Source organism: Magnolia sinica, chromosome 2, assembly GCF_029962835.1.
Source record: "Magnolia sinica isolate HGM2019 chromosome 2, MsV1, whole genome shotgun sequence".
Taxonomy (NCBI): domain Eukaryota; kingdom Viridiplantae; phylum Streptophyta; class Magnoliopsida; order Magnoliales; family Magnoliaceae; genus Magnolia; species Magnolia sinica.
In genome coordinates this window covers 36,461,938-36,482,054 of record NC_080574.1, presented here as the reverse complement: position 1 = coordinate 36,482,054, position 20,117 = coordinate 36,461,938, and positions in this window count along the sequence as shown.

Here is a 20,117-nt window from a genome sequence, read left to right as displayed (position 1 = left end):
TCCAATGTCCTCCATTGCTAAAATTTTCCAGCCATCTTTCTTCTTCTTTCCCCCTAGATCTAACCATCAAAGATCCATCATCACCATTGAACCTCCTTCCTTGAAGCTTAAGGAGCATGGTGGTTGAAGAATCTTGAAGATCCAACAAGTGGGTGAGCATGTAGGATAGATTGCATGGTTCTTATTTTTCATAGATCTTTTGTTGCTTCATATGGAGAGTGTAGGACTCACCACATCAATGGTGAAGGTCCATCACTCCTTGGATAAGGTTTTTTTTTAGCCATCACTTGCATGCATGTGATCTTGATGGGGCCATTCTCCATGGACCCCATCTTGATGAGATTTCCTTTATTCCTCTCTTCTTCACTTTCTATGGTTTGGATGTAATGATTATGTGGCCCACCTGATGTGTCATGCAACCAGAATTTTTAAATTTTGGAACATCCAGGCCCAAGTTGTTGGACACCCAGGCCCAACTGTGCTGCCTAGTTTTGCTGCTTGATTTGGAAAGCCTTTGGGCCTGATTTTATGGATTTTCTTGGGGAGGTGCTTGGATTGGGAGTTGTGTGACACATCAGGGTGGACCCCACCTTGTGGAATCTATGATTTATTTCCCATTTATTAAATTTTTGGGCTGATCTAGACAGCAACATGTTGCTGTCCAGATTGCTGGAATTTTTTTATGCTGTAATGTATGTGTTGTAGGCCTTGTTTGTGGTCTCCTTTTTCCTGATTTCTTAGACTTCTCTTTGAGGTATGGACCCCACCTAAAAGTATGCTAAACTTCAGCTTCAAATGTCCCTATTTGATCACCCAAAAGGGTGGGCCAAGGAGGGTGGACGGTCCAGATTTTTCTGGACTGTCCAGCTACACTGTTTGCTGGAAACTCATAAATATCAGCCTGATTTTGAAATGGTGGGCCACCTTTGTGGACCCCACCTTACTGTATACTTATATAGGAAGGTTGGTCTTACATTTTTCCAAATTTACATAGACCTGGGCCCACTCAAATGGGGTGCTAAAGTCAGGGACAGCAGCATTGCTGCAGCAGGAAAATAAAAATCTGGACCTTGCTGTCCATAAATTTCATGAGTTAAATAAAATATTTCTACTATCCCAAAAATCCTAAATTTTTGTAGGGAGGTGTCCCACCTATGGTAGGACCTATCCACATAATTTCAGGGCAAACAAATCCTATTTGGGCATCCAAAAGGGGGGGCCAACATACTGGACTGCCAGAAATTTCTGCTGTGCAATCCAGCAGCATAGTCCCATAAAAATAATATTAAAAAAAATAATTTCTAAGAAGGTGGGCTATATTTCTGGATGCCAACTTGTTTTAGGCTTGATGAGGGACCTTAGGTCCAAATTTCAGGAATTTTAGAGGCCCAGAACCCACCCATTGGATGGCCCAAATTCAGGATAGTTATATTCCAGCAATATTTCACCCTGGATAGATTGTATTATTTAGATTAATTTAAATACTTTTGAGTATCATAAAATTATGAAAATTTACAGGGAGGTGGTCCACCTGTGGTGGGACTTACCTACAAATTTTTGGGGCCAATGGAACCCTGTGTACACCGTGACAAGTGCTGGAATGGCTCACCACGTTCAGGTGTCCCGATTCACCAGATTTTCTTGATGGTCTGTTTTATTTAAATTAATTAAAATACTTCTGACCGTCCAAAAATCACAAAATTTTGAGGATTCGTGGTCCACCTATGGGAGGACCATCTTGTAAATTTTCATGGCCATCGGGCCCCTGTACTGATCGTGGTGTGGCCTACAAACTTGGGTCAGTTTTGGGCCAGATACTCAGGCCCGTAGGACTACCCATCACGGGACGCCCCTACCTTGGGCTGTTGCTGGGCCTATATTCCAGCGGCATGGCCCACTTCTAATATGTGTTGTGCATTCCCCTCTCATCCGGTGGGACCCACTATGATATGTGTGGGTCACCATGGGCTAGTAACCCATCTGAATTACATAAATTTATGGATTCCAGCAGGCCCAAGAAGTGGGTGGGCTGAAATTCCAGTAAGGGGCCCAAATTTACTCCATAGTTGATTGTTTTGGAGCTGTTGTGGCCCACCAGATTTAAGGGAGTATTGCACACACTCCTTGCCTTATTTCCTTAGACACTTTTGGGCATAATTAGTTCCTCTTAAGGCCCACCTTTGTGGTGATGTTGGGGGTTAGCCTTAACCAGATTTTTGGTAGTTTATAGGCCCAATGGGCTGGAAACCTATTTCTTGAGCCCAAGATCGTGTAGGGCCTGACCTTATTGTTTCACGGGCCCAACGGGCCGTCTACAGGCTGACCGTGTGTATTTATTAGCCGTGATGCCCTCATGAAATGCTTAATTATGGGCTGACTTGCGGGGCCCACATAAATGTATAGTGTGGAGGGCCTTGCTAAGTCTTTGGGTTGATGTGGCAAGGCCCACACTGTCAGTATAGGCCTTGCCTATGTGTATTCTTGGGTTTATGGGCTGCCCTCAAGCCCACCATAATGTATGAATTGGATGACTTTTGTTTTGGGCCATTTCTTTAGGGCCCATTATGTGATATAGTATATGCATGTTTGTGTTAGCAAGTAGGCCTTGTGGACTCAGTTCTTTTGGATAGGCCCATTGACCTTGAGCCTATACTCTCCTATCTATTGTGATGGGCTTAGGGGCAATGATACACAAGAAGTCGGGCCCTTAGCTGCCCATTAAACTGACCCTGTACTTAGGCCAAAAGTGAGGCCCAACTCACTTGTGTTAAATGTGAAACTTGCCCATGTAAATGAATTACTGGGCTGCCCATGAAGCCCACCACAATATGTGGAATTATGACCTTTGTGGTTGGGCCCAAACCTTACTTGAGGGCCCACTATATGGCTTATGAGTTGGGCTTGGTGTATGGCCTACTAGTCCACACATTGCTTAGGCCTTAGATCTTTCATTATATGGGTAGTGGTGAGCTACCTCTTGGAAACCAGTTGAGGTTGGATGTCCTCCTGGGTGATCCTAAGGTAAGCTCATAGGTTTCTCTATGGGTGGTTAAAGGCCCACCATAGACCTTAGGCTATTTATTTAAGGCTCAATGTGCATGTATGTGGAATCTACCTTAATGCATGTTTGGTCCAAGCCGTCCAAGCCTTGGATCGCCCGATTGTGGAAGCACTCTCTACCTTGGGTTGCTGTTGGACTCACAATCCAGTAGCAGGCCCACTTGATCTTTTCATGATATATACACACTCTCCATCTGGTGGGGTTCCCCAGTGAGTATAGTTGGCCTTCATGAGATTATTTCCACATACTCAACTAATTTCTAGACCTTAGCAGGCCCAGGAAGTCAAATGGGCCAAAAGTTTATCAAAGGGCCTTCGATGTACAATTTTATGGTTACAACTTTATTTGGCTGTGGGGCTCACCATATTGAGAACTTGTGTACGTGTTACATGCTTATGCTTTCTTATAATCCTTGGGCTTAATCAGTGCATTCTTTTGGGTCACTTTTAGGGATCTTATGAGGACTACCATCTTAAGATCAGAATTTTGGGACATCCAGTGAGCCCAGATTGGGCAGGGACATCCCAGCTTGGCCCAACCATACATTGGGCCGACTTCCACCATTTTGATGGACTTGTGGGCTGAGGTAAGGATAGTATTGGGCCCTCGGTTGCCTACTTAAATTGCTAATTATTGGGCTGATGTAGTGAGGCCCATTTCATCCAAACTTAAACCTATTTTTGGGCCGTATATTGTGTACGCGGGCTGCCCACCAAGTCCAACTTAATGCATGGATTCTATGGCCATTGGGAATTGGGCCTTGGGCCTTAATTCCCCTCTTAGAGCCATGTTGTTAAAAGTGGTATTATATCTTTTTATGGCCTATTATGAGGAATATATGTATGTGGTTACTTTTATTTTTATCTTAAATGTAGGCCTTGGGCCTTTTATCCATATAATTCATGGTAGATATGCCTTTTTGGGGAATGGTGGTTAAATGTCCCCATTATAGACCCCTCTAGGTCTGATTGTATTTAAAAGTGATTGGATACTTATCTTAGACAGTTGCTAGGCTCATTTCTATATTACTTAGACCCGTAGTTGTATGCTTAGTCTTATGGGTTACCCCAGGTAAATGGGCCCCCACTAGAGGTGGGATTCCTTATGGATATTGTCTAAGTACCTAGTCTTGATTCCTTCTTGGATAGGAGGAATGTAATTTACTTTGTATATCGCCGCATAATGCGCCTAGACCCATCTTCATGGCCCATGTGCATCATTGTATGCTTGGATGACACTGTGTGTGTGGTTATGATTGTGCCATTGGGCATTACATGCTGTCTTCCCGAGGGACGTAATATTCCCTCTTGAGCATGTTGGATGCTTGGAATTGATGCATAGTTGATTGTGTGATTCATGCATCTGGCATTGCATAATATGAGCATTATCACCCTTGCTTCATCAGGGTTGTAGCCTCCATAGATACATCATGGATGGCCATGTTTGGACACCGAAAATGTTACTTGGGCATACTGGGTGCATAGGATGCCCATGGGTGAAATTCTCAAAACTTCCATGGTACCAAGGATCTGCTCCAACGCTGTGACCGGGTGGAATATATGAGCGCACGAGGGCCTTATACCATTAGGCCGCGACTCCCACTGTCGTGTAGTCGGTTGGATAGGGGTGTGGCCTTACTCGCCTGATGTAAGAGGGCATTGCTAGGCTGAGTCTGACCAGCTCATGAATGGGTCCGCTACCATCAGGCCTTGCTGGTGATTGGTTGTCCACAGGCAGGTAGTGAGGTCTTTTACGCTCGTTTGACTGTGTGGAGGCAGTCGATGTCGAGTGTAATGGACCCCGGTGATTTCCTTATGATTGGAAATATACTTGACATACGGTTTGGTTATGAGCACTGGCATTACTTGCATCGCATTTGTATTGGTTATATAAGCCCCTTCATGCATTGCCTTGGTATGGCGTCCAGTACTCATTGCATCATATTCATGATAAGCCTTGGTAAGGCTAGTGATATTCTCATTGAGCATGTCTCCTTCCTGTATCTCCTATTATTCTTCTGTGCACTATTATCACACACTTACACCACCCTCTAAGCTTCTATAAGCTTATGCACGATTGATGCGTGTAGGAGATCCTAGGCAGGTGTCGCAGTGGCAGAGTTTGGATTAGGGCTGAGCTTGAGGACCCAGTATTGCATCCTTCCTTTCTTTCTTCTATTATCTTATGTATGTCCTTTTGGACCTTATGTAACTTGTAAAAGTTCAAATTCATAGTGGATTTTGTGATATGTGCCTTTTTTTATTCTCAGATTTACTTGTTATGATCTTGGGTATGCTCGTATTGGAAATGGTTATATTGTTATGAAAATCCTCCTTGTAGGATCCCAGGATCGGAACCTGCTTCAGGAGCCGAGAATGGGGTACTACGGAGGCTGTTGCGGCCAGAACCGGCTATTGGGTTCCTTGTGAATCCGGTTACCGAGTCTGGGGCGTGACATCAATCCAATTAGTTCACTAGCTGATTGATCATATATGTTAACCATGTATGACACGACCAAATTAAATTTAAGATATCCTGTTCCCAATGGATGAGACAATTCATAATCATTAGTGCGATAAGATCACACAAAGACTCATAAGCCGGGCGTAGTAGTGTGGGACACCATGTCCGATCTGTCGGCCTATGTTGGGCTGACGAGCCTCCCCGTAGTAACCAGTGAGCACAAATAAAGGTGATAGATTATTGTTTGAATGACCCCAATCAAAGTACCCGACTGATGGTTTCGTGCCAGAGTATCATTTGAACGACCTGGGCATGAATGAAATTAGGTGATGAGTCATTTCCTTTGTGGTGATTTAGTTTTATGTGACAAGTTCGCACCTCGGTACTGAGTGATCATATTTGGTATTTGGGTGACAACCCATACCGAGTTGATCCTCATACCTTTGGGTATCATATCGTACCTTTGGAATTGTTAATTTATGAGATAAACAGGTGATACCTAAATTTAGATCAAGGAACATTGGTAAGGAGTCACTACGTGCCGCAACGAGCCATGTGATCCGGATAAGGACTCGTGATATAACGTTAGTATCTTAACTTTACCAATATATTAGATAAATGGAACTTAATAATTACTCGGTTAACATACACATTCATTGCATTGCATTATATATGAATTTGTGATTTGGCGTTTGAATCACTTGTGAGGGAGTGTTGGTATTTGTGAAATAGGTGTTGAAGTCACTTGTGAGGGAGTGTTGATTGTAAGGCGCATGCATCATTACATAATCTCATTTGTGTATTTAACAAGAGTATTTAGGAAATGCTTGATTTCTTGTTTATCATTAACTGCGTTGATTGAGCCGATAATATGTCTAATTTAGAACTAATAGAACCATTGAGTTATCTACTCACTCTCACCTAGGACGGTGTTTTAAAACACTAACCAAACATTTTTGTTGATGCAGGTTCTATTGAAGCCTCAAGCGGGTAGACTTGAGTCGCACTACGCCAAAACTGGAAAAAAGGGACGGTCCAAAATCGTCTCAAATGACCAAAAAGGACGATCTTGGACCGTCACAAGGGCCATCAAATTTTGACGTGTTGTATTACTTAAAGGACGGTCGAAAACCGTCATTTTTTTTGACGAAAAAAGGACGGTTGTGAACCGTCCTTAAAAAGGACGGTCTCGGACCATCTCTTATGAGCCTTTAAAGGACGGTCATGGACGATCCTTAAAAAAGACCGTCGTAGACCGTCTCTGATAAGCCTTCAAAGGACGGCCATAGACCGTCCTTTAAAAGGACGGTCATGGACCGTCCTTAAAAAGGACTATCATGGACCATCTCTTATAGGCCTTCAAAGGACGGCCATAGACCATCCTTTAAAAGGACGGCCATAGACCGTCCTTAAAAAGGACTGTCATGGACTGTCTCTTATAGGCCTTCAAAGGATGGCCATAGACCGTCCTTTATAAGAGGGTCAATATATATATTTCATCGCATTCTTCCTGATATACACCTGTTATATAATATATTTCATCATATTCACATTCACATCCATCTAAACAACCCAAACTACGTAAATCCAACATAAACTACATTTATCCAAATATAAACTACATCCACCCAAACACAAGCAATCTTATCCATATTACATTCATCCACACATAAATACATATAAGTTTAACATCATAAATAAAAAAAGGAAAAAAATTAGCAACAATTTTCCATGTCTTTCACCTGAAAAAAAAATATTAAACCAACAATATAATTCAGAATCATGAAGAATTGCATAAACTTCCAAAAAAGCGAGCACTTTTTAAAAATAAAACTAATCAATAAAATAGGTTTATATTTAAGTTTAGGATTAGGTTTTAGGTTATAGGTTATAAGTTTAGGTTATAGGTTATAGGTTATAGGTTAAGGTTTAGGTTATAGGTTTTGGTTTAGGTTTAGGTTAAGGTTTAGGTTAAGGTTTTGGCTTAGGTTATAGGTTTAAGTTAAGGTTTAGGTTTTAGTTATAGGTTATAGTATATAGGTTATAGCTTTAGGGAATTGAGAATAGGTTAAGGTTAAGGTTTAGGTTTAGGAAATCGGGTCCGAGTTCACGATCAGGTTTTGGTTTGGGTTATCAAGTTTAGGTTTAAGTTTAGGTTATGGAGTTGAGATTAGGATTAGGTGTAGGTTTAGGTTCAAGGATTTGAGAATACATTTCGATTTTAGGTTTAGGTTTAGGTTTTAGGCTTATGTTTAGGTTATAAGTGCAGGTAATAGGTTTAGGTTTATGTTAGGTTATAGGTTAAGGTTTAGGTTTAGGAAATTGGGTTCGGGTTCGGGATCGGGTTTAGGTTTGGGTTTTCAAGTTTAGGTTTAGGTTTAGGTTAGGGAGTTGAGATTAGGATTAGGTATAGGTTTAGGTTTAGGGATTTGAGAATACATTTCGATTTTAGGTTTAGGTTTAGGTTTTAGGTTTATGTTTAGGTTATAGGTTTAGGTTTAGGTTAGGTTATAGGTTAAGGTTTAGGTTTAGGAAATCGGGTTCGGGATCAGGTTTAGGTTTGAGTTTTCAAGTTTAGGTTTAGGTTTAGGTTAGAGAGTTGAGATTAGGATTAGGTGTAGGTTTAGGTTTAAGGATTTGAGAATACATTTAGGTTTTACGTTTAGGTTTAGGTTATAGGTTATAGGTTTAGGTTTAGGTTTAGGTTAAGCTTTAGGTTTAAATTTAGGTTTAGGTCATAAGCTATAGGTTTAGGGAATTGAGAATATGTTAATGTTTAGGTTTAGGAAATTGGGTACGGGTTCGGGATCGGGTTTAGGTTTGGGTTTTCAAGTTTAGGTTTAGGTTTAGGTTAAGGAGTTGAGATTAGGATTAGGTGTAGGTTTAGGTTTAGGGATTTGAGAATACATTTAGGTCTTAGGTTTAGGTTTAGGTTTAGGTTATAGGTTATTGGTTTAGGTTAAAGTTTAAGTTTAGGTTTAGGTTTAGGTTTAGGTTATAAGCTATAAGTTTAGGGAATTGAGAATAGGTTAAGGTTTAGGTTTAAAAAATCGGGTTCGGGTTCGGGATCAGGTTTAGGTTTAGATTTTCAAGTTTAGGTTTAGGTTAGGGAGTTGAGATTAGGATTAGGTGTAAGTTTAGGTTTAGGGATTTGAGAATATATTAGGTTTTAGGTTTAGGTTTAGGTTATATGTTATATGTTATAGGTTTAGGTTTAGGTTTAAGTATAGGTTATATAAGCTATAGGTTTAGGGAATTGCGAACAGGTTAAGGTTTAGGTCTAGGAAATAGGGTTCAGGTTCGAGATCAGGTTTAGGTTTGGGTTTTCAAGTTTAGGTTTAGGTTAGGGAGTTGAGATTAGGATTAGGTGTAGGTTTAAGTTTAGGGATTTGAGAATACATTTAGGTTTTAAGCTTAGGTTTAGGCTATAGGTTACAGGTTTAGGTTTAGGTTTAGGTTATAGGTTATAGGTTATAAGTTTAGGTTTAGGTTTAGGTTATAAGCTATAGGTTAAGGGAATTGAGAATAGGTTAAGGTTTAGGATTAGGAAATCGGGTTCGGGTTCGGGATCGGGTTTTGGTTTGGGTTTTCAAGTTTAAGTTTAGGTTTAGGTTAGGGAGTTGAGATTAGGATTAGGTGTTGGTTTAGGTTTAGGGATTTGGGAATACATTTAGGTTTAGGTTTAAGAAATCGGGTTCGGGTTCGGGATTGGGTTTAGGTTTGGGTTTTCAAGTTTAGGTTTAGGTTTAGGTTAGGGAGTTGAGATTAGGATTATGTGTAGGTTTAGGTTTAGGGATTTGAGAATACATTTAAGTTTTAGGTTTAGGTTACAGGTTTAGGTTTAGGTTTAGGTTTAGGTTAAGATTTAGGTTTAGGTTATAAGCTATAGGTTTAGGGAATTGAGAATAGGTTAAGGTATAGGTTTAGGAAATCGGGTTGGGGTTCGGGATCGGGTTTAGGTTTTGGTTTTCAAGTTTAGGTTTAGGTTTAGGTTAGGGAGTTAAGATTAGGATTAGGTGTAGGTTTTGGTTTAGGGATTTCAGAATACATTTAGGTTTTAGGTTTAGGTTTAGGTTATAGGTTTAGGTTTAGGTTTAGGTTTAGGTTTAGGCTTAGGTTTATGTTATAAGATATAGGTTAGGGAATTGAGAAAAGGTTAAGGTTTAAGTTTGGGAAATCGGGTTCGTTCGGGATCGGGTTTAGGTTTGGGTTTTCAAGTTTAAGTTTAGGTTTAAGTTAAGGAGTTAAGGTTAGGATTAGGTGTAGGTTTCGATTTAAAGATTTGAGAATACATTTAGGTTTTAGGTTTAGGTTTAGGTTATAGGTTATAGGTTTAGGTTTAGGTTTAGGTTAAAGTTATAGGTTATAGGTTTAGGTTTAGGTTAAGGTTATAAGATATAGGTTTAGGGAATTGAGAATAGGTTAATGTTTAGGTTTAGAAAATCGGGTTCGGGTTCGGGATCGGGTTTAGGTTTGGGTTTTCAAGTTTAGGTTTAGGTTTAGGTTAGGGAGTTGAGATTAGGATTAGGTGTAGGTTTAGGTTTAAGGATTTGAGAATACACTTAGGTTTTAGGTTTAAGTTTAGGTTATAGATTTAGGTATAAGTTAGGTTATAGGTTAAGGTTTAGGGAATTGAGAATAGGTTAAGGTTTAGGTTTAGGTTATAGATTTAGGTATAAGTTAGGTTATTAGTTAAGGTTTAGGGAATTGAGAATAGGTTAAGGTTTAGGTTTAGGAAATCGGGTTCGGGTTCGGGATCAGGTTTAGGTTTGGGTTATCAAGTTTAGGTTTAGGTTTAGGTTAGGGAGTTGAGATTAGGATTAGGTGTAGGTTTAGGTTTAGGGATTTGAGAATACATTTAGGTTTTAGGTTTATGTTTAGGTTATAGGTTATATGTTTAGGTTTAGGTATAGGTTTAGGTTTCGGTTTAGATTATAAGCTATAGGTTTAGGGAATTGAGAACAGGTTAAGGTTTAGGTTTAGGAAATCGGGTTCAGGTTCGGGATCGGCTTTAGGTTTTGGTTTTCAAGTTTAGGTTTAGGTTTAGGTTAGGGAGTTAAGATTAGGATTAGGTGTAGGTTTAGGTTTAGGGATTTGAGAATACATTTAGGTTTTAGGTTTAGGTTTAGGCTATAGGTTACAGGTTTAGGTTTAGGTTTAGGTCAAGGTTATATGTTATAGGTTTAGGTTTAGGTTTAGGTATAGGTTTAGGGAATTAAGAATAGGTTAAGGTTTAGGTTTAGGAAATCGGGTTCGGGTTCGGGATCGGGTTTAGGTTTGGGTTTTCAAGTTTAGGTTTAGGTTTAGGTTAGGGAGTTGAGATTAGGATTAGGTGTAGGTTTAGGTTTAGGGATTTGAGAATACATTTAGGTTTTAGGTTTAGGTTTAGGTTATAGGTTACAGGTTTAAGTTTAGGTTTAGGTTAAGGTTATAGGTTTAGGTTTAGGTTTAGGTTATGGTTTAGGTTTAGGTTTAGGTTATAAGATATAGGTTTAGGGAATTGAGAATAGGTTAATGTTTAGGTTTAGGAAATTGGGATCGAGTTTAGGTTTAGGTTAAGGAGTTGAGATTAGGATTAGGTGTAGGTTTAGGTCTAAGGATTTGAGAATACACTTAGGTTATAGGTTTAGGTTTAGGTTATAGATTTAGGTTTAGGTTAGGTTATAGGTTAATGTTTAGGGAATTGAGAATAGGTGGAGGTTTAGGTTTAGGAAATCGGGTTCGGGTTCAGGATAAAGTTTAGGTTTGGGTTTTCAAGTTTAGGTTTAGGTTTAGGTTAGGGAGTTGAGATTAGGATTAGGTGTAGGTTTAGGTTTAGGGATTTGAGAATACATTTAGGTTTTAGGTTTATGTTTAGGTTATAGGTTTAGGTTTAGGTTTGGTTTTGGTTTTGATTTAGGTTATAGGTTATAGGTTTAGGTTAAGGTTTAGGGAAAGGTAATAGGTTTTGATTTAGGTTATAGGTTATAGGCTTAGGTTTTAGGTTTAGGTTTAGGTTTTGATTTATGTTATAGGTTATAGGTTTAGGTTAAGGTTTGGGTTTTGGGATTTGAGAATGGGTTCGGGTTTAGGTTATAAGTTTTGGTTATAGGTTATAGATTTAGGTTGAGGTTTATGTTTAGGTTATAGGTTTTGGGATTTGAGAATGGGTTCAGGTTTAGGTTATAAGTTTTGGTTTTGGTTTAGGTTATAGGTTTTGGGATTTGAGAATGGGTTCGGGTTTAGGTTATAAGTTTTGGTTTTGGTTTAGGTTTAGGTTATACGTTTTTGGATTTGAGAATGGGTTATGGTTTATGTTTAGGAAATTGGATTCAGGTTCAGGATTGGGTTTAAGTTTGAGTTTTCAAGTTTATGTTTAGGTTTAGGTTAGGGAGTTGAGATTAGGATTAGGTGTAGGTTTAGATTTAGGGAATTGAGTTTAGGTTATAGGTTTAGGGAAAGCTTAGGTTTAGGTTATAGGTTTTGGGATTTGGGAATCGTTTTAGGTTATATGTATAGGTTTAGGTTAGGTTATAGGTTAAGGTTTAGGGATTTGAGTTTAGGCTATAGGTTTAGGTTTAGGTCTAGGTTTAGGTTTAGGGAATTGAGTTTAGGTTATAGGTTTAGGGAAAGGTTAGGTTTAGGTTATAGGTTTTGAGATTTGAGAATAGTTTTAGGTTATAAGTATAGGTTTAGGTTAGGTTATAAGTTAAGGTTTAGATATTTGAGTTTAGGTTATAGGATTAGGTTTAGGTTTAGGTTTAGGGATTTGATTTTAGGTTATAGGTTTAGGTTTAGGTTTTAGGTTTAGGTTTAGGTTTAGGTTTGGGTTTTGGGATTTGGTTTTGATTATATGTTTCGATTTAGGTTATAGATTATAGGTTTAAGTTTTAGGTTTTGGTTTTAGGTTTAGGTTTGGTTTAGGTTATAAGTTAACAGTTTAGGTTATAGGTTTTTGGATTAGAGAATGGGTTTGGGTTTAGGCTATAGGTTTTGGCTTTGGTTTATGTTATAGGTTTTGGTTTAGGTTATAGGTTTTGGTTTAGGTTATAGGTTATAGGTTTAGGTTTAGGTTTAGATTATGGGTTGTAGGATTTGAGAATGCGTTCGGGTTTAGGATATAGTTTTTGGTTTTGGTTTTGGTTTTCGTTATATGTTTTGATTTAGGTTTAGGTTTTAGGTTAAGGTTATAGGTTTAGGTTAAGGTTTAGGTTAAGGTTAAGGTTATAGGTATAGGTTAAGGTTTAGGTTTAGGTTTAGGTTTAGGTTATAAGATATAGGTTTAAGGAATTGAGAATAGGTTAAGGTTAAGGTTTAAGTTCGGGTTCGAGATTGGGTTTATGTTTGGGTTTTCAAGTTTAGGTATAAGTTTAGGTTAGGGAGTTAAGATTAGGATTAAGTGTAGGTTTAGGTTTAGGGATTTGAGAATACATTTAGGTTTTAGGTTTAGGTTTAGGTTTTAGGTTTTAGGTTAAGGTTTAGGTTTAGGTTAAGGTTGAGGTTTAGGTTATAAGTTAAGGTTTTAGGTCATAGGTTTTGGTTTTGGTTAAGGGTATGGTCCCTACAAATACAGATATAAACACAGCCATCCGGGGCAAATGGCCAGGCCCTTCCAATGCTGTCCATAAAAAATGGATAGCTTCATCATGGTCATAATAGCGGTTCCTTCTTTCCAGGGAACCCCGCTCTTCCAAATAGCTTCGACGCACATCCGGGTCTGCTCCATTAATTTCGATCAGATACATAAACACGGCATGTCCAAATGGTCAGGCCCCTCTAATGTTGTCCATAGGAAATGGACAGCTTCATCATGGTCATAACAGCGGTTCCCACCTTCCAGGGACCCCCGCTCAACATCCGGATAGCTCCGACGCACATCCGGGTCTGCTCTATCAATTTCTAGTTAATACATAAACATGACCTGTCCAAATGGTCAGGCCACTCTAATGTTGTCCATAGGAAATTGACAGCTTCATCATGGTCATAACAGCGGTTCCCACCTTCCAGGGACCCCCGCTCAACATCCGGATAGCTCCGACGCACATCCGGGTCTGCTCCATCAATTTCAATCTAATACATTTAAAAACAACATAATTATATCTAAAAGCATTTGGATACCTGGGGAAGGCATCCCATATTCGTATTGTTGGTTACTCATCCCTTTGTCTATAAGCCACAATCGACCAACACTTTCTATTGCTACTTGTACTCTGAAACCAACACAAATATAACTAGGAGACAATATAAGGAATAAAAAAATGAATTTACCTGTACACATCATTAAATGTTTCCCTATAAGGAGGTGATATTATATCTTTGATAGCCACAACCTATATGACACATCATTAAATGTTTCCCTATAATGCAACCTATATATAGATCCATGCAACCGATATATGGATCTATATATATCCGCAAATATATGCACATGATTAGGTGTAGGTTTTAGGTTTTAGGTTATAGGTTATAGCTTTAGGGAATTGAGGATAAGTTAAGGTTTAGGTTTAGGAAATCGGGTTCGGGTTTGGGGTCTGGTTTAGGTTTGGGATCATGCATACATACATACATGCATACAAACATGCATGATGATACATCCATTCATCCATGCATGCATACATACATAAACACATGCATGATGATCCATCCATCCATGATCTAACAATCCATCCATCTATCCATACATGCATACACACATACACACACATGCGTGATGATCCATCCATCCAGTCTTCCATCCATACATGCATATATACATACATATACGCACACATAAATCCATCCATGCATGTATGCATGCATACACACATGCATAATCTGTCCTTCCATGCATGCATGCATACGTTTCATCCGTCCATGTGTGCATGCATACATATACATACATACATACATGTGTTTTATCATAAAACCATGCATAATGCATCCATACAAAAAAAAATCAAATGAAATCATTTTTTTTACAAAAAGATTTTTTTAATATTATTATAAACAAAAACAGATTTTTTCATATTATTATAAACAACTATAAATGATTTACAGTTAACCCCAACAAAGAGTTTGAATTTTATTTGATAATACAATTGATAGTAAAGATGTAAATAATTTATAAAATGATCTGTAAAAATGTTTAAGATGCAATAAATTGCAGTCCAACTGGTTGGACTTGAGACTTCTTAATTCTAAATATTTAAGATGCATTAGATACTTTAGTATCTTTGGTTTTGGGATTTGAGAATAGGTTTAGGTTATAAGTATAGGTTTAGGTTAGGTTATAAGTTCAGGTTTAGGGAATTGAGTTTAGGTTATAGGTTTAGGTTATAGGTTATAGGTTTAGGTTAAGGTTTAGGTTTAGGTTATAGGTTTTGGGATTTGAGAATAGGTATAGGTTATAAGTATAGGTTTAGGTTAGGTTGTAGGTTAGAGTTTAGGGAATTGAGTTTAAGTTATAAGTTTAGGTTATAGGTTATAGGTTTAGGTTTAGGTTATAGGTTTTGGGACCCGACCCGAGTTCGCATGTGTGCATGTGTGTGTGTGAGTATGCATTCCGTCCATCTTGATCCCGCGGTCCTATCGAATCCCGGCGACCCGTGACCCTTGGATAGTGTTTGCGGTCATCCGTGAGCCCAGTCATGAAGACCCGACTCGGATCGAGTTGAGACCTATACCATTGTGACCGCATCGTCGTTGCGATTCCAACGACGCGTCTTGTGCATTCATCCGACTTATAGATCAAAAGTTGTGAGCATTTCATCATGTGGCCCACTTTTTGTACAAAAGCATATGGACCACTCTCAGGCACAAGTTCCCATGCACACCACCCACACACACTACAATTCCCATGGAATAAACACTACCCATCCTAAACACTACCCACACCTAACCTACCCTAGCAAGCATTGTTTGTATCACCATAGGTTATGATTTCTTTCTCTAACCAAGGAGGGAGAGTAATGATGACTCCCCTACAACCTTTCCTTTCTCTCTCTCCTCCTTCATTCTCTCATTTTCCTCTTTCATGGAAGAATTTCCAGCCCTCCCTCTCCCAATTTCCAGCAACTTTCCCTTCCTTTCTTCCTCCATCTAGCCATCACAAACTCATCTTGACCATTGAACCTTTAAGCTTGGAGCTTGGAGTACCTAGTGTTGGTGGTAGCTTGAAGATTCAAGGTGGGTGATTATAATTGTTGATCTTATTTTCTAACCTTTGATCTTTTTCTTTCTAGATGGATCATATGGGACCCACCAATCCATGGTGGGGATCCCATTTGATCCCATGGATGTGGCCCTTTGGCCCATCCTACATGCATGTCATGATCCATGATGAGGCCATTCTCCATGGACCCCATCATGATGTATTTTATAATCCACTCCATCTTAAGGTCATCTAGACCCTAAGGATCATGTTGGGATGGCATCCCAACCATCCATAACAATTATATATCATGCATGTAGTGATTTTATGTTGCATGTAAAATCAATGTAGTTGTATGGGTATGATTCACTCTTGGGAGGGCCCACTAGTGGCGGGGCCCTACCCCCATGGCCGGATTACTCTATTTCCTTCTTCTCTTTTCTCTGATGTATGGATGATAGTGTGTGTGTGGCCCATTTATAGTGGGCCTTGGATGTCCCAAAATAAATAAAAATAAAAATCCAGCAAGGTGGGATGCTCTTATCACCTAACTCCATGATCATCGGACACCTTAATCAAATGCATGCAAGTGTCCTAGTTCTAGTATGTGATTTGGACTTATGTGGGGCCCACTGAGGAAGGCCACACACCCTTTTATGGCTGAGATTATTGAGATATAGGCTGATGTGTCCAGCCATGTATTGCTGTCCAAAAACTTGGACTGTTGCATGGATTGTCATGTTCAATCTTTGGCATGGATTTTTGGATCATGATTGTCATCATTTTCTTTATAAGTATGGAGTGTAATGAGAAGGTGTGGACCCCACCATGAGGTGTGATGGGTCATACCTCAGATGGTCCATGATATGGTACCCAAAAGGAGGCCCATAGGGGTGGGCGGTCCACCTTGTTGGGCTGTCCAACCCACATGTATGGAGGAAAACATACACTTGAGCTTGGTTTCTCTGAAGGATGGGCCACTTTTATGGACCCCACCTTACCTTATTTTATGAAGAAAATACTAAACCTCCAGTTTTCCCCTCTTGGATGAAGGTTGGGCCCACCTTATTGGGTAAACAATGCATGGACAGCAACATCCCTTCCTGGACAGATTGAAATTCTTAATTTAATTAAAATATTTATGAGTATCCAAAAATCATAAAATTTTACAGAGAGGTGGTTCACTTATAGTAGGACCCACCTACAAAATTTTGGGGCCAATGGACACCTGTACACACCATGGTGGTGGCTGGACTGGCCCATTACAATACGGTGTCCAGATCAGTCCGATTTTTAGGACAGATTGATTTCTTTAAATAAATTAAAATATTTATATATGTCTAAAAATTCTGAAATTTTGTGGAGATATGTTCCACCCATTCTAGGACCCACTTACCAAATTTCAGGGCCAATGGACCTCTGTGTACACCGTGGCAAGGGCCGGACTGGCCCACCACGTTGGGACGTCCAGGTCAGTCCGATTTTCTGGACAGTCTATTTTATTTAAATAAATTAAAATATTTATAAGTGTCCAAAAATCTTGAAATTTTGTGGGGGTGTAGGTCACCTATGGAAGTATCACTTTGTAAAATTTCAGATCCAAAATACATTTGAGTTGCCCGTGGTATGGCTGGAAGTGGTCTGCTAGGCAGGGACGCCCAGGCTGGGGCATCTAGCCGCTTCGTAGGCCCACCTCGATGTGTTGAATGTCCCACCACCCATCCATGTAGGGTCCTTAGGGGATTGATCATACTTGCCCCCTTTTTATTCAATTAGAACACATTAGGTGGATTTTTGGGCCATATACCCCAGGCCCATAGGATTGCCTACACATGGGACATCCCTGCCTTAGGCTACTGCTGGGCTTGCATTCTAACAGTCTGGCCCATTTCATATATGTATTGTATATCCTCTCTCATCTGGTGGGGCCCACAGTGATGTGTGTGAGTCATCCAGAATTAATTATACTAAGAAATACTTCTAATGCTGAACTCCAACCAACCCAGAAATTTGGGTGGGCTGGAATTTGGCATTGAGCCCAATAATTGTTGCCTATAGATGTTCTTTGGGGCAATATGGCCCACTAGATTTGAGGAGGATTTATGTCAGTATCTTATCATCTTACTTTTTATATTTTGGGCTTAATTAGTGTATGATTAAAGGCCCATCCCAAATAGGATTCTTCTTGGGCTAGTCTCTTAGTAAGTAAGGGCCTTATAGCCTTGGTTGGGCTAGAACTTTTGATAGGCCCATTGAACCCTTGGGTCCTATATTTACCATGTCATTGTGATGGGCCTTATGGGCCAAATACTCAAGTAGTTGGGCCCTTGTTTGCCCACTATAATAAATTCATACTTGGGCCGAGATGTGAGGCCCAACTTACATGTGTTAAAAATTTAAGAATTTCCCATATGTTGGGATAATGGGCTGCCCATTAGGCCTACTACAATGAATGAACCTATGACCCTTATGGTTGGGCCCTAACCTTGCTTAAGGGCCCACTAGGTTGCCTTTGTTTTTGGGCTTAGTGTATGGCCCACTAGGCCATGGGTTGATTGTGCCTTGGACCTTTCTTTACATATATAGTAGGCTACCTTTTGGGACCCAGTTGAGGTTGGATGTCCTCCTTGGTGGCCCTAAGGTAGGCCCATAGAGGCCCTTATAGGTGGTTAAAGGCCCACCTTGGGCCTGGCTAGACCGTTCCTCCTTAGGATTTTGACTCTCTTAGTTTGTGAGTCATCCCAAAGTACTGGGCTCCCACTAGAGGACTTCTCTTCTTCTTAGAATACCTGTCGATGTGCCTAGATCTTGACCCTCCTTGGGACAGACGATTTCATATTCCTCAGGTAGCACACTTACATCATTGCGACCCATATGCATCATCTGTATGAATTGATTGCATTGTATAGTGGTCATTCAGGGATGGAGTTTCTCCCCTTTTGCACATTGAGTGCCTGAAACTTGTGCATGATCTGTGTGTGCGACTCATGCATTGGCATTGCATTTCATGAGGATACTGCCCTTGCTTCATCAGGGCCTTGCCTCCAAAGGGACATTTGTGGATGGCCGCATGTGTGGACACCGGAAATATTACTTGAGCATACTGGGTGCGTAGGATGCCCATGGGTGAGATTCCCAAAACTTCCATGGTACCAAGGATCTGCTCCAACGCCGTGACCGGGTGGAATACATGAGCGCACGAGGGCCTTATACCGTTAGGCCGCGACTCCCACTGTCGTGTAGTCGGTTGGATAGGGGTGTGGCCTTACCTACCTGGTGTGAGGAGGCATTGCTAGGCTGAGTCTGACCAGCTCGTAAATGGGTCCGCTACCTTCAGGCCTTGTTGGTGATTGGTTGTCCACAGGCGGGTAGTGAGGTCTCTTACGCTCGTTTGACTGTGCGGGGTCTGCAGAGCGGTTCAGCAGTGTAATGGCCCCCGGTGATTTTCCTATGATTGAAAATGTACTTGACTTATGGTTATGAGCATTGACATCACTTACATCGCATTAGCATTGGCTGTACAAGCCCCCCTTTCATACATTGCCTTGGTATGACACTCATTACTTATTGCATCGCATTCATGGTAAGCCTTGGTAAGACTAGTGATATGTTCATTGATTATGCTTCTCTCCTTATACCTCCTACTATTCTGTGCACCATTGTCACACACTTACACCACCCTCTAAGCTTCTATAAGCTTATGCACGATTGATACGTGCAGGAGACTCTAGGTAGGCGCCGTAGCAGCAGAGCATGGAGTAGAGTTGAGCAGTGAGGACTCCAGTGTTGCTGATTTCTCTCTCTTTTCCTTTTATTCTCATGTATGTCCTTTTGGACCTTTTGGATGATTGTAAAAGTTTAAATTTTTAGTGGATTTTGTGATGTGTGCCTTTGTTATTCTCAGATGTACTTGCTGTGATCTTGAGTATGCTCGCATTGGAAGTGATTATATTGTTATGAAAATCCTCCTTGTAGGATCCCAGGATCGGAACCTACCTCAGGAGCCGAGAATGGGGTACTACGGAGGCTGTTGCGGCCAGAACCGGCCATCGGGTTCCTTGTGAGTCCGGATACCGAGTCTGGGGCGTGACAGGAGTTGGTATCAGAGCATAGCAGGTAATTCTGGAAAGACTAAGGATGACATCGCAGGTCTGCTAAGAACATGGGACAAGTAGTGTCCCGAGATCCTTCATTTCGCTCCGTATTGAGCCTGTAATTGTCTTGATTCCTTGAGTCATCATTATTTTGTAGACGATGCCGCGTGGACGTGGCTCCCGTGGTCGTGGCACCCGTGGTCGTGGTGCACGTGGACGAGGTGCCCGAGTTACCCCTTCTACTCGAGCACATCCGGCTCCGTTGTTGAGGATCCGATTCCGAGGTCCCGATCCGGCCTGTTCCTCCAGTTGAGCCCGTAGCGCCCATACCTCCGATTGCTCCGGTTCCCCACCTATTCCCCTACTCACCTGCTATTCCGATTCGAGGCTC